Source organism: Leiobunum rupestre, chromosome 3 (genome assembly GCF_980474605.1).
Source record: "Leiobunum rupestre chromosome 3, qqLeiRupe1.1.hap1, whole genome shotgun sequence".
In the NCBI taxonomy this organism is placed as follows: Eukaryota; Metazoa; Arthropoda; class Arachnida; order Opiliones; family Sclerosomatidae; genus Leiobunum; species Leiobunum rupestre.
In genome coordinates, this window is record NC_143386.1 from 15171699 (window position 1) to 15187471 (window position 15773).

General features: G+C 33.7%; 6 non-coding genes across 6 annotated transcripts; all 6 read left to right on the forward strand.

Annotated features, from left to right (window-relative positions):
* The first annotated feature begins 3671 nt into the window (after positions 1 to 3671).
* On the forward strand, positions 3672 to 3744 carry TRNAR-ACG (transfer RNA arginine (anticodon ACG)). The gene has a single exon. It is a non-coding gene; the product is annotated as a tRNA-Arg (tRNA).
* Positions 3745 to 4730: 986 nt separating this feature from the next.
* Positions 4731 to 4803, forward strand: TRNAR-ACG (transfer RNA arginine (anticodon ACG)). Its single transcript has one exon. It is a non-coding gene; the product is annotated as a tRNA-Arg (tRNA).
* Positions 4804 to 5259: 456 nt separating this feature from the next.
* TRNAR-ACG (transfer RNA arginine (anticodon ACG)) lies at positions 5260 to 5332 on the forward strand. The gene has a single exon. It is a non-coding gene; the product is annotated as a tRNA-Arg (tRNA).
* An 857-nt stretch (positions 5333 to 6189) lies between these two features.
* On the forward strand, positions 6190 to 6262 carry TRNAR-ACG (transfer RNA arginine (anticodon ACG)). The gene has a single exon. It is a non-coding gene; the product is annotated as a tRNA-Arg (tRNA).
* Positions 6263 to 6321: 59 nt separating this feature from the next.
* Positions 6322 to 6394, forward strand: TRNAL-AAG (transfer RNA leucine (anticodon AAG)). Its single transcript has one exon. It is a non-coding gene; the product is annotated as a tRNA-Leu (tRNA).
* A 59-nt stretch (positions 6395 to 6453) lies between these two features.
* TRNAR-ACG (transfer RNA arginine (anticodon ACG)) lies at positions 6454 to 6526 on the forward strand. Its single transcript has one exon. It is a non-coding gene; the product is annotated as a tRNA-Arg (tRNA).
* Positions 6527 to 15773: the final 9247 nt, after the last annotated feature.

Here is a 15773-nt window from a genome sequence, read left to right on the forward strand (position 1 = left end):
TTGAAAACGTCTTTAAAGCATCAACCAGAAACATCCTATGTGCTGGAATTTTTGTAATTATTTATTTGGCATTGAGTTTCTCAAACATGGGAATTGTATCTACCTAAGCGAGTATTCAATCAATTGCTTTGAATTCTTTGAACCCATTTATTTTTTATTTGAATGATACTTACGTAATTTTTCCAAGTATCGTAATATGAATGGACAAGTTCGCAATAGTAAACACCATAGCCTCTAAAACAAAAAGGGAAATTAAGTAAACTGGCTAGTACCAACGTCGTGAGTCTAATGAGAAGTGTGAAAACTCTTGTCGGTGTAAAATCTTTTTTTTTAAATTAACGTGTCTAGCCAAATTGTGCACAGCACCTTTACACCCTTTTTGCAATTTTTCGCATTCCGCTATTGGCAAATTCCCGAATAATTCAGAAACAAAAAAATTATATTAAAATATAAAACTTCCAATTTTGGACCATATAAAATAATGGCTCCGTCTAGAGATACTCAGCGGACTGACCGTTGAGTAATGTTTAGTCTTGTTTCTTACTATACGTTTCTTTGCGATTTCGGTATCCTTGTCAAGTTTCTAAACGGTATATTGTCGATAAGCAATCAAAGAAAAACGTGAATATTAATTTAATAATCGATAAATTTAAAGTAATTATTGATAATTCTTTTGTTTCATGTATTAATTAAAAATAAGTAAGATTAATATAAAGAATTTAGTTATTAGCAATATTGTATATACATTTGTAGTATATTTGGGAATTTGATTTTAGCTATGTTCACCGGCTATAGCCTCAGAAAGGCGAAATTACCTTGTTATTTAGCACATGGTTCAAGAAAATTATTGACTGAGCCTCCCTTAATTATATACATATTAAATAACTTAAGTTAATAAATAGAAAGTAGAAAACAATTTAGGAGGACAATTGAAATTAAAGACCATGTAAAAATTATTTCATATTATTTTTCTATAAATAAGTTAACGTTTATACATTCACGTATTGAAGGTATAAGATCTGCGCAACTTTACTCGAATCAAGTTAGATTTTCTATGGCGTCAAATAATTGGATCACAAAATTTGAGAAAACCATCACAAGCAACAACAAACTATCAAAGTTGTTTGTTTATAGACATAAGGTTATGTTTGATCCTAGTTTTAGCAAGTTAAATATTTATTTCTTTAGTTTTTCTAAATTTCCTCACCGATGGTTCATTTTGGTTATGTGACATTCGTAATGGAGTAATTTTAAAATTTTGATAAGTGGCATACGTAATGGAGATATTTTAAATTTAAGGCAATTATATAAACAAAATGTGTACGCAATCGATCACATACTTATTTAACCTTATTGCAATAAATTAAATATCAATTTAGCTGCTAAATATGTAAGTTTTCGTTCATTGATTTCTAAAAAATCGTTAGTTAGCTCAATACTTAAAAAGAGCTCTAAATTACAACTTAATACGTTATGTGGTTGTTGGTTATATCGGGGAAGCAGGCGAATGTTTCGTTTTCTAAAGCCTAAAAACCCTGAAGTGATATTTCGGGAACATCATTGTTTCCTTTATGAAAAATTACCTTAATTTGAGGAACTCCATAACGGCTTTCAAAGGCAAATTTGGTAAGTCGTAATATTCCTAAAAAAATATTTTATGCATAAATTAATGAAAAAAATAGTTTTATTATTCCTAAAAATACATAACTTTTAAAAATAAATGAGTTTTATCTGCTCAAGATTTATTACATTAAAGCGCAAAGATGAGTTAGCACTGACATCGATTTCCTACTTTACACGTTTGTGGATTTCCGCTTTTGAAGTCAAATGCTCAATGATGAGCCATCGAGGTCATCAGAGGCAAGACGCGGTTTTTTAGTTATCTTGACGTAAAGACGCATAAGAAATATTATTTACCGCCAACTTTAAAAAAACCGAACATTGAACGAAACACGTTCAAAAATTTACTTCTTGAATATGACGTCAAGGCTCAGTGCTTACAATTTCAGAAAGGTAGCGATTTTATCCGATGAGCTTAACTGAAGGCTAAGTTGTACATTTTCTTTAACATACGCTTTTGTTTGATGTAAATCACGGACTACTTCGATTCTTACACCTCACCTTTTATAAGCATTAAAATTATAAACAGTCTAGGCGTTTTTATCAGACTGTTAAATCATTTTTTAATTTATTTCATTTCCGGCAGCCACTTGCCTTCATAATGTCCGAGATAAAAAAAAAATTAAGGTGATCGCGCAACTTTGAAAATAGGTCTATTCTGGTTGGTTTCGAAAATTTAAAAATAGAATCAGAAAACTTTATTGAACGAAAAGAGGAAATATATTTAGATGTTTTTGGGATGGACAAGATATTGTATTTGATCTATGTAGATAACAATAAAGATGAAAACACAGATTATGATCTAAATTCTCAACGCAAAATAAATTAACGGTAATGAAGAATAGATGATCGCAGATAAAGAGAGATTTAAAGAAAATATTCCACGCTCACTTGAGCCAGGTTCACACTTAACACTAAAATGTCTTCGTTTTAGTTATCAAGTTTTAAAAATTAGTTTGAGAAATCGCCTTGTGTTGGTTCGGGAAGCAACTCGTCCAAGTCGGTTCACTAAGAATCGCTTTCAACACGTCAATACGGGGAAGTCAAATTGTTCGTATTTCCAAAAATAAGGTAAAAAAAATTATATTTTATGTGAAATAATATTTCTGTATGTATAATAAACATGATTATTTGTTTTGGAATACATTTCATTATATGAAAAGTCAAAATTTTAGCCAGAGATCCCAACAGTAGACCGGATTCGCCCTTTAGGGGCTCATCAGTTCTGTCTAGGAACTCTGGCTTTACTCGGAGATCTGACGATATCAGATAAACTAATAAACATTCAGGGCACTCTGAATGTTTATTACATTTTATTATTTTGAAATTTGTGGTAATCATTTTAAATGGCGTTTAGCCTTGGGCATAAGCGAACCGGAATGAAGCGATTTTGCACAGGTGAACAAAGAATTATCGTCGGCGACCAAAGGGGCATTCTAACCAACATAAACTGGGTTTTAAGCTCTTGTGTGACCGTGGCTATAGAGAGTATTAGGGCTCTTTACGCACCGAACAGTAAAAAAAACACCAGAGGAAAGTCAGACGAAAATCAGTAAAATTGGTCTTTTCTAACTTTTCTTGATCCCAAACAGGGTATGGAAACATAAACAAAAATATTATTTGGAAATGTAATCTTATAAAAAGTGCTTTACTTTTAGATCTGAAATAGTCGTAATGGTCAGATAATACAAACATTTTCATCTGCAGAAATGTTTAAAGAGTAAATAAATTATTTTTACATGCCGCAATGTAATGATTTTCATCAAATTATTTACATTTATCCAATGCTGTTGTGGTTAAACGGTGTTTTTATTATTCGTTTATAAAATTTCAGATTTATTTTTATGAGCAGATCAGAAAAAGGTCGGTGTTGACAAACGCTTCTATAATTTGGTTTTCCATCATACGTTAACTGCAAGGGTTTGTGGCGCAACGGAAAACGCGTCTGCCTACGGAGCAGAATACTCCAGGTTCGTATCTTGGCAAGCTAGTTTTTTCAGTTTATTTAAAACGCTTCTATTATTTGGTTTTTCATCATATTGACACTGCGTGGGCTTGTGGCGCAACGGTTAACGCGTCTGCCTACGGAGCAGAAGATACCAGGTTCGAATCCTGGCAAGTTCGTTTTTTCAGTTTATTTAAAACGCTTCTATTATTTGGTTTTCCATCATACGTTAGCTGCAAGGGTTTGTGGCGCAACGGATAACGCGTCTGCCTACGGAGCAAAAGATTCCAGGTTCGAATCTTGACAAGCCCGGTTTTGCAGTTTATTTAAAACGCTTCTGTTATTTGGTTTTTCATCATATTGGTACTGCAAGGGCTTGCGGCGCAATGGACAACGCGTCTGCCTAGGGAGCAGATGATTCCAGGTTCGAATCCTGATAAGCTCGTTTTTTCAGTTTATTTAAAACGCTTCTATTATGGGTTTACCTTCATACAGTTACTGCAAGGGCTTTTGACGCAATGGAAAACGCGTCTGTCTGCGAAGCAGAAGATTCCAGGTTCGACTCCTGTTTAGCTCGTTTTTTCAGTTTATTTAAAACGCTTCTATTATTGGTTTACCTTCATACAGATACTGCAAGGTTTGTGGCGCAACGGATAACGCGTCTGCCAACGGAGCAGATGATTCCAGGTTCGAATCCTGGCAAGCTCGTTTTTAACGTTTTATTAAAACGCTTTTATTATTTTATGTTCCATCATATTGGCACTGTAAGGGCTTGTGGCGCAATGGATAACGCGTCTGCCTACGGAGCAGAAAATTCCAGGTTCGCGTCCTGGCAGGCTCGTTTTTAAATTTTATTTAAAACGCTTCTATTATTGGTTTACCTTCATACAGCTACTGCAAGGTTTGTGGCGCAACGGATAACGCGTCTGCCATCGGAACAGATGATTCCAGGTTCGAAGCATGGCAAGCTCGATTTTAAAGTTTATTTAAAACGCTTCTATTTATTTGGTTTTCATCATATGGTCACTGCGTGGGCTTGTGGCGCAACGGTTAACGCGTCTGCCTACGGAGCCGAAGATTCCAGGTTCGAGTCCTAACAGGCTCGTTTCTTCATATTATTTAAAACGCTTCTATTACTTGGTTTTCCATCATATTGTTTTTGCATGGGCTTGTGGTGCAACGGATAACGCGTCTGCCTACGAAGCAGATGATTCCAGGTTCGAGTCCTGGCAGGCTCGTTTTTAAATTTTATTTAAAACACTTCTATTATTGGTTTAACTTCATACAGTTACTGCAAGGTTTGTGGCGCAACGGATAACGCGTCTGCCAACGGAGCAGATGATGCTAGGTTCGCATCATGGCAAGCTCTATTTTAAAGTTTATTTAAAACGCTTCTATTTATTTGGTTTTCATCATAGTGTAACTGCGTGGGCTTGTGGCGCAACGGATAACGCGTCCTCCTACGGAGCAGAAAATTCCAGGTTCGAGTCCTAACAGGCTCGTTTCTTCATATTATTTACAAACCTTCTATTATTTGGTTTTCCATCATATATTAATGCAATGGCTTGTGGCGCAACGGATAACGCGTCTGCTTATGGAGCAGAAGATTCCAGGTTAGAATCCTGGCAAGGTCATTTTTTCAGTTTATTTAGAACGCTTCTATTATTTGGTTTTCCATCATACGTTAACTGCAAGGGTTTGTGGCGCAACGGATAACGCGTCTGCCTACGGAGCAGAAGATTCCAGGTTCGAATCCTGGCAAGCTCGTTTGTTTTAGTTTATTTAAAACGCTTCTATTATTTGATTTTCCATCATATTGTACTGCAAGGGCTTGTGGCGCAATGGATAACGCGTCTGCCTACGGAGCAGAAGATTCCAGGCTCGAGTCCTGACAGGCTCGTTTCTTCATATTATTTAAAACGCTTCTATAATTTGGTTTTCCATCATACTGTTACTGCAAGGGGCTGTGGCGCAATGGATAACGTGTCTGCCTACGGAGCAGAAGATTCCAGGTTTGAATCCTGGCAAGTTCGTTCTTTCAGTTTATTTAAAACGCTTCTATTATTTGTTTTTCCATCATAATTTAACTGCAAGGGTTTGTGGCGCAACGGATAACGCGTCTGCCTACGGAGCAGAATATTCCAGGTTCGAATTCAGGCAAGCTCGTTTTTAACGTTTTTTTAAAACGCTTCTATTATTTTATGTTCCACCATTTTGTTACTGCAAGGGCTTGTGGCGCATTGGATAACGCGTCTGCCTACGGAGCAGAAGATTCCAGGTTCGAGTCCTAGCAGGCTCGTTTCTTTATATTATTCAAAACGCTTCTATTATTTGATTTTCCATCATGTTGAACTGCAAGGGCTTGTGGCGCAATGGATAACGTGTCTGCCTACGGAGTAGATGATTTCAGGTTCGAATCCAGGCAAGCTCGTTTTAAACGTTTTTTTAAAACGCTTCTATTATTTGGTTTTCCATCATAATTTAACTGCAAGGGTTTGTGGCGTAACGGATAACGCGTCTGACTACGGAGCGGAAGATTCCCGGTTCGAATTCAGGCAAGCTCGTTTAAAACGTTTTTTTAAAACGCTTCTATTATTTTATGTTCCACCATTTTGTTACTGCAAGGGTTTGTGGCGCAATGGATAACGCGTCTGCCTACGGAGCAGAAGATTCCAGGTTCGAGTCCTAGCAGGCTCGTTTCTTCATATTATTCAAAACGCTTCTATTATTTGATTTTCCATCATATTGTACTGCAAGGGCTTGTGGCGCAATGGATAACGTGTCTGCCTAAGGAGTAGAAGATTCCAGGTTCGAGTCCTGGCAGGCTCGTTTTTAAATTTTATTTAAAACGCTTGTATTATTTGGATTTCATCATATGGTCACTGCGTGGGTTTGTGGCGCAACGGATAACGCGTCTGCCAACGGAGCAGATGATTCCAGGTTCGAATCCTGGCAAGCTCGTTTTTAACGTTTTATTAAAACGCTTTTATTATTTTATGTTCCATCATATTGTCACTGTAAGGGCTTGTGGCGCAACGGATTACGCGTCTGCCTACGGAGCAGAAGATTCCAGGTTCGAATCCAGGCAAGCTCGTTTTTGAAGTTTATTTAAAACGCTTCTACAATTTGGTAGTTCATCATATTATTACTGCGTGGGCTTGTGGCGCAACGGATAACGCGTCTGTCTGCGGAGCAGATGGTTCAAGGTTTGAATCGAGGCAGGCTCGGTTTTCCTTATCAGGTTATTTAAAACGCTTTTATTATTTGGTATTCCATCATCACGCTACTGCTTGGGATTGTGGCTCAACTGATAATGCGTCTGCCTACTGAGCAGAAGATTCCAGGTACGAATCCTGGCAAGCTTGGTTTTTCTATTCAGTTTTATTATAACGCTTCTCATATTTGGTTTTTCATCATGTGGTGTTCGCATGGGTTTGTGGCGCTACGGATAGCGTGTCTGCCTACGGCCGAGATGGGCAAAAATTGCGAGAGTTCATATTTGAAAATCTTTTGTAGTGAGCGAGCACTTTAGATTAGAAGTCAGCTAATCATTTCATAGTTAGGGCAAAACTGAGCCAGCTCAGTAGGAGCGCCGAGATATTATCTCAGTCGCTGATCGTTCATGGCACGTTGAGCGAGATCGGCCGATCGACGCGCTAGCATGCTCACTTTCGAGCGCCACGTCGTGTAGCTGCCCAGTAGTTCGTTCAATAAAAAGTGCGATTGAATTCATTTTTAAGGCTGACGGATCTCATTCACGGTGAGCGACCGGATGCTCTGTTCGACCACAACCGCTCACTCGACGGGAGGCCTACGTCTCAAGTTTCTTAATTTTTTACTATAATAACTTATTTTTTAAACGTTATAATCAGTGACGGGATGAATATTTTTCTTTAATATCTCATTGATTTGTGTGTTCTAAAATTAAATAAAGCGCGGATTAGAGGGTTCGCAATACTAACTGCAAAAATTTAAAAAATATTTAGGGTTATATAAAGGAACAGTTGGATAAAATAAATAATTAGACTTCCATATCTATATGGCACTATTTTATTATAAAAGATATTGACCAACTAACCCCTTCTAGATTGAATGTAACCGTTTTAAGTAACAGGTTCATCAAAATCTGGTGTGATCGATTGCTGCAAACATTTTTATCTCTATACTAATTAATCCTGGTTTTATACTGAAAAATTATTTGGGTTTTTAGTGATTCCGCTGGATACGTCAAATGACCCCTTAAGAAACCAAATTTTTGTTAGAATAGTTTTTATTGTTTACGGATGTAAGTAGTAGGAAACTAAATATGAACCCTTTTTTTCCAAGATGGCCGCCAAGATGGCCACCAAAACAACCCCCCACCCCCCCAAAATATTTTCCAAAAAAATTTTTGTCCTTGGAAAAATCGAAAATATTTTTGTTTTCAAATTTCACCTTGAAGATAATCTTTGACCTCGACGCCTGACACCTGTACACAACCACTAAGCCTCGGTCTATCAAATCAACAAGTTTGGTCACGATCGAACAAGGTCGAACCGAGATATCGGCGGTAATGTGTGACCCCACCAAATACTTCCACTTATTTACTTCTGGTGTCATTTTTTTCGTTTTTTTCGTTTTTTCGCCGTTTAAAATGCTAATTAGTTATTTGCGAGATGGGGAAACGAATTCGCGACCTTCGCTTTATACCCTTGGCGGTTTTGGCCCCACCCAAAATACTTTAAATAATTAAACTAATATAAATAAGTTATTCGCAAATATTTTATTATTTTAAAAACAATGCTAGTTTAAGTAGTTAAAAAAACACAATTAGTTATTGTAATATTTAATAACTATGATATTTCAATATATTTTTTAAACACTTAACAACATATGAAACACTAACAATAAAACTAAAAGCTAACAAAATTAATAATAAAGAATTAAAGAAGGTTGTATAAATAATTTGAAGGCTGAAAAATATAAAAACACAAATGTTAAAAAATATTTTAAGTGTATAATAAAAATAATTATAATTACATCAATTCGTAGAAGGTATTTTTCCTCTTCGGTACAAAACGAGATGTCGGGTTGGAAATTCAGGCTAGAATTTATAAATATAAATAAATTAACCTATTAAAAACGAATATATCTAAAAAATATTTACCACAAGAATTCTTTTTGTTGCTCTATCATCGCACGAATAAAACACTGGTTTTGGTCTTAATCGCTTCGGAAGTATACAGTTCGAGAATGTCTGAATTAAAACAGATCGAATGTTGTTCAATGCCAACATGTTGAATTTGATCTAACATACGAAGTTCAGACTTTAAATTCTTGTGATTCCATCGCGAAATTTGACGAGTATTACAAAGAATAAACATTCTTACTACTCGAAGAGAAACAATTTTAAAGATCGCGGCAAAGAAAGTACAGGCTTTAGATGTAATTCACCAGACATCTTGAGTCTAGATTTCTCCTGGTAAAATCCTTTACATTGAGATTTTATAGTTTAAGCCCGACTTTTATTTAAAAATTTAAAAATATTGTCTTTGGGAATAATTATTAATTTTTAATACAACGAAGGTTAACTAATTATCACTATCCTTCTTAAACATGTTTTTATAAATTAATAAAAACAATTATATTCAATTTTTAAAAAAACAACCTAGTACAAAATGTACTTAGACATTTTTCAGTTAATATACTAATCAATTACAAAAACAAACATAAAACATTAAAGTTTAACAGATATTAGTATAAAAAAGTACATAGAATACATGAAAAAGAACCGGAAAAAAACCAGAAAGAATAATAAATAATCAATGGGTCGTTTGATATGAGCGGTAGGATCAAGTGTATATAGCGAAAAAGATGAAGAAACAAAAAAAGATAGCGCAAGAGATGAAGAAACAAAAAAAATAATAATAATAATAGAAAAACATTAAATCTAGTACAAAATGTACTAATAAAATTTCTTGAAAATGCGTTGGATAAAAAAGATGAAAACAAAGGATTTTTTAATATAGAGAAAAAAGAACTTTACACCAATCCCAACATTAAATTAATAAAGCTAGTTAAAAAAGAAAAAGTAGATTATGAAATATTAAAAACAACCTCCACCGCCTGAATTAAATTAATAAAGCTAGTTGATTTGGAAAACATATTTAAACACTTAAACTTTCTAAAATAAAAACATTTAAAATAAAAAATATAAAACATTTTAAAAATTAAAACCTTTCACCAAAATAAACAAATTAAAAAATAAAAACACAAAAAAGTCTTTAAATAAAAAAATTAAAATTTTATCAGGTTTGAGTCCTATTTCAAAAAATAAATAGTTTTAGTTTTTTAAAAATAAATAAATTTTTGTAATTACCTTGAGTCGCAGTTGGAAAAGTTGCCGACGATCGTTTAAATTTTGATTCGGTCGAGATAATTTGCAACTAAATAAAAATATTTATTTTAATTATTGTAATTATTTTTTTAAAATTAGTATTCCTTACTCTAAAGTTGTAACTATTTTAACTTCTTGTCGATCCAAATCATTAATAAAAAATAGAACGATCATGCCTAATTCCAAACGGATGTTATACCGTGTTAGGCGAAAGTCAGTGGTAATAGATAAATGTTTTTTTCGGAAAAAGGAAACTTGTTGTAATTGAAAGAGTATTAAAAGATCACGTTGAAGGCTCCTACGATTTTTATGTTGACGGAACCATGGGATCTTATTTAAATTTTTATATAGGCGCATATGTTTTCCAATTAGGCGTAAAATTTCGTAAGAAAACCAGCCTTCAAGAGAGGATTGAGTGTGGAACAATAAGCCGTCAAACTCAAAAGCCTCGTGGGGACAGACAAAATTAACAGAATGAACGTCAAATAGACAAGAATTGTTATTGATTCTTCTAGAAAAAACCGAAGCGAAAACAGCTGGTGATAATTTGAAAGAATTTTTTATAAAGGGACAGGCAAAAACAATTTTGTTAAAGGGTTCTATTAATGTTTTACACTCAAGAAAGACAGTTCTCATACAGTAATTTTCAACTCTAATTGAAATATCGTTAATTTTAAAAAGGTTATAATTCCTAACTTTACGTAAAGCTAAATATTTTAGTGAAAAAGGGTTAATAGCGAGAGGATGAGTAATGTTACCAGAAACAGTCAAAACTTCGCGAGAGCCCATGGTTTATAAAAGGAATACGTTGAAAATCATGCTTTTATAAGAAAGATTTCAGAATATTTAATTTTTACATCCTGATTTTAACCTGTTTTAAAATCAAGTCAAAAGACAATTTTTTATCAAATACACCCTGCAGAAATATAATTTTATCCATTCGTTTAAATTTTATACCTCGCAGAAATATATTTCTTCCCATAGAATTTTAAAACATCTAACCCTGTAATTACCAAAATTCTTTCATCCATAATCGATTTTTAAAGCAAAATAATATTAAAACTCTTAGGGCGTTGTCTTTTTTGTCACGAAAATTAAATATAAAGCCCTTCAAAAAAATAATTAATAATTTTATATTTTTATACATGTCTATATTTAAATTGACATTCACAAACAATTTTAAATACCGTTGAAATACTGATAAATTATAACTAGGTTCTATCCTTGTAGTATTAATCACTTTAATATTCAAGGTTTTATATTTCGAAAAAAAATTAATGAAAAATACATTTGGTATAAAAGGGCAAAATTTTCTATTGAATCATAACAGGCTAAAATGGCTTCCACAAGTAATAGTCAAATCTCCGCGAGTCAGGTAGTTTCAGTTTTCGATAGTCCTGAACAGGAGATGTTAATAGAATCGGACGAATCGAATGGGGACTATATTCAAGAGGTTCGTCGCATGTCAAACATCGAAGAAGTCGGTATCGAACAATCAGTGAAAGTCAAGAAAGGGGGAGTGTCTTACGAAACTAAAACTCCGAGAAAAAAAGCGAGCGACAAGGGATTATATCTAGATATCCAGATATATTCATATAAAAACATCAAACATCTTCCCCAAGATGAACTCTGGAAGGGTGATTATAAGAGGGTGAAATTCTTAGCTAACACCCTATCCATGGATGTTATTCGAATAATAAACTCAACAAACAGGCTGAAAAAATTAATTGAGCAGACGGAAGGAAAAATTGTTGTTCCACCCACGAAGGCAAGTTAAACTCATTAATTAATTATTCGTAATAGTAATTAGAATAATATTTTAGACCTGGAAACGAAATTAGAACATGGAAGACTCGAGTGATTACGATTCGGACTCTCAATTAGACTTTTCATCGTTAAATAGTTTTAATTATAAAAAGTTTTATAAAATTAAAAAATTAAGCCCTAGAAATTCAAAAAAGTGGAAATGTAAACAACTGGACATTGACCTAGATCTAATAGACTTAAACGAAATCCCCACACATTTATTTTTTACAGTATTTGAAAAGATTCTGTCCAAAATTATCAAATACGTAAGACAAGAAGCACCCGGTTTCGATTTCCTCAGATTTGCAATTCAATCGGAAAATTTAGAACATCCAATTAACATTAAATTTATTAAAATTGATCAGTTAACTGTTTCTCGAATATTTAACCATATAGCTCGCGTTGCTCAATCAAAAAAAGATTTCTTACTAGATGGAGAAATTAAATTTAGTATAATTCTTTTGAAATCCCCACAGAAAATGGGAAAAAAATTTTTATCTCTAAAAAATAGAGATATTATCGATCTTGATGCTTTTTTAAAAACTAAAACCAATTTTTACTATATCAATAATATCGATAATTTGTGCGTAGCAAGAGCCCTTACAGTAGGAATAAAACTCTGTGAAATTGCCGAGTACAAAAAGAATAAACTTCCATTAACAACCGTTCTTAAAGAATATCGAACCTTAACACGCTTTCGTAGTAAATTACAAACTAAAGCCGCTAAGAAATTGCACGATGATGTAGGAATTGCTCGAGGCGCTGTAGAAATTGGTGATATAGCTAAATTTCAATCATATTTAGCCCCAAAGTATCAGATAATAATATTTAACGCCACGGAAAATTTTCAAAGGGTTTTCCTCCTGCCGAACACAAAATTCTACTTGTAAAAATTGGCACGCACGTTCATTTAGCTAAAAATCTACATTCCATTTGGGGCGGTGTAGCTTCATGTTTAAATTGCGAAAAAAAATTTTATTCCACACACATAGGAACAAACACCACTGTTTTTCTGCTTCAAATATAAAATGTAAAAGGTGTTTAGGTCGAGAATTTCACGAAATTTTAGAAATTCCTTTAATTCGATGTAAACTTTGCAATAGATATTTAAAACAAGGGGAATGTTATAGTTTTCACCTAAAAAATGAAACTTGCAAGCTTTTCCACAGATGCGAAAAATGCTGTGTTCAATTTGAAACTTCAAAAACTCACAAATGTGAATCAGCTTGCGAATCTTGTAAAATCGATCATCCTCCAAACCAACATTATGTTAAACAGTCGACATTTAAAAAGAATCCAAGATCCTATGTATATTTCGATATTGAAACCATAATCGAGAATAATGTGCATAAACCCATGCTCTTAGTGGCCCAAAGTGAAATTTTAAATCAGCCTGTGGAAACCACGGTTTTTGAAGGACAATATTGTGTAAATAACTTTCTCAATTTTTTGTTTCAAAATGAAACTGTTTTACTTATGGATGGGAAACGAAAGCGAAAAACTATTAGACCAAAATTTACCAACCTCATCGTAATGGCCCATAATCTAAGATCTTTCGACGGAATGTTTATTATTTCTAAATTAATTAATCATGTCATTCCCGAGGTTATTTACGATGGAGCCAAGATACTAACTATTTATATTAAAGGAGTAGACATTCGTTTTGTAGATTCTTTAAACTATGTTAGTGCTCCTTTAAGACATTTTCCTAAAATGTTTTCTTTGCCTCAATCTAAAGGATATTTTCCCTATATTTTTTGGACGAAAGACACTTTGAACTATTCAGGTAAAATTCCGGACGAAAAATACTTTGAACCCCATAAAATGAAAGAATTTGAATACCGAGAATTTAAAAATTGGTATTCACACAAACAGCTCGAACCGGTCTATTGTATTAAATCAGAATCCAGAGCGTATTGTCTTTTAGATTGTAATTTATTACGCTTAGCTATGCAGAAATTTCGCATCTTATATAAAGAACTAATTGAAATTGATATCAGTAATTATGGGGGTATTTCTCTTTCCGGGGCACTTAATAATGTATTTATTGACAAGTTTTTAGAACCATATACACTATGTACTATTCCTGCTATCGGTTTGGCAAGTAGACAGAATCAAAGCGAGATTGCATTAAAATATTTATCTTGGTATGAAAAGGAAAATAATTTAATTTTGCAAACTGTCAGAAGTTCAGGGGGAGAACAGTCTGTAGGTCCGTATTTTGTAGATGGGTACTGTGAAAATCCACCCATAGTAATTGATGTAATGGGTGATTTCTGGCACGGTTGTCCAAAACATTTTTCTGGCTCGAGCTTTAATTCAATTATCGGAAAAACATTCAAAGAAATTAGAGAAAGGGAATTAGACCGAAAAGAATTTATTGAACAAAGTTTACCAAAACACACATATATTCAAATTTTTGAATGTGAGATATTAGAACTGTTGAGAAAAAATGTCGAGGCGAAAGCATTTTTTAATACAATTAAAATCATTCCTAAAATTAACCCTAGAGATTCGCTAGTGTGTGGCCGTGTATAAACAATTAAACTGTATCATGAAGTAGAGCCCTTACTTGGAGAACAAATCCGATATTTTGACTTTTGTAGTCTGTACGCCTATTGTTTACAAAAAATGGAATACGGTTGTAAAAATGTTAAAGTTATCACACACAATTTTGATTATGCCCCAGACGCGTATTTTGGAATAATTAGTTGTCGAATCCTCCCCCCCAGAGATCTCTACTTACCCGTTCTTCCATATCGATTTAATAAAAAACTTTATTATCCTTTATGCGGAAGTTGTGTAATAAAAAATGACGACAAATGTACCCACAGTATTGACGAACGAGCTATAACGGTAGTCTTACCCTCGGTGGAAATCTACTATTCAATAAAAGAATGTAACTACAAACTGTTAGAAATTTTCGAAGTATACCACTATAGTATTACAACAAATTTTTTCAAACCATATATAGACATTTTTTTTAAAGCAAAAGTTAAAAATTCAGGATTTCCACCCAATATTAAAACATATCAAGAGCAAAAAGAGTATTTAGACGCGATATACGAAGCTGATGGAGTACGGTTAGAGCCTGAGGAAATTGTTGATAACCCATCCTTAAGAACTTCCGCGAAATTGGCGCAAAATTCGTTATATGGCAGAATGGCGTTAAGAATGGACAAATCATCAACTAAAATTATACATCGCTACTCCCAATTAACCGAGATTATAGCAGACACATCGAATAAATTAACAGACTTTCATTTAATCAACAACGATGTTGCCATGGTAAGCTATAAAAAAAAAAGTGAGCTTGCGCCAACTTTTAGCAAAGGTAATGTTATAGTGGCTTCCTTTGTCACCAGTTACGGTCGTATTCATCTGCATAAGCTAATTAATAGGCTGGGGAAGCGTGTAATTTATTATGACACGGACGGAATAAAATTTACACATAAACCACACGAGTGGCTACCCCCCCTTGGTGGTAATTTAGGTGAACTTACGTGCGAGACTCCGAATTCATATATCACAAAATTCGTATCAACTGGACCAAAAAGCTACAGCTATAAACTTGAAAATAATCGGACAATTATAAAACTTAAAGGAATAACTCTTACCAGGGAAAACTCAGAAATCATACATTTCGACGCCTTCAAACAAATGATTTTTGTGCCAAATACCGAGTTTAAGGTGAAAATTCCCTTTAACGTAATAAAAGATAAGTACAAAATGCTTTTACGTGTTGGCAACTTAAGTAAAACTTTCAAAAAGACTTTTTGTAAACGTGTGCTACAAGATAATATTTCCAGTGTCCCCTATGGATATTTAGAATGTGAAAATGGCGAATTGTAAAATAAAGTTGTCTTTTAATTATAAATCTAAAAAACATGTAACAAAAAAACTTGCAAAACAGGTGTCATTTAACCACATAGTTATCGTAAATGAAATCTCTTCCGAAAATCGAGTAAATACTTTATTTTTAAATAACCTAAGATTTAAACTTTTAACTTCCAAAATTGAATTTTT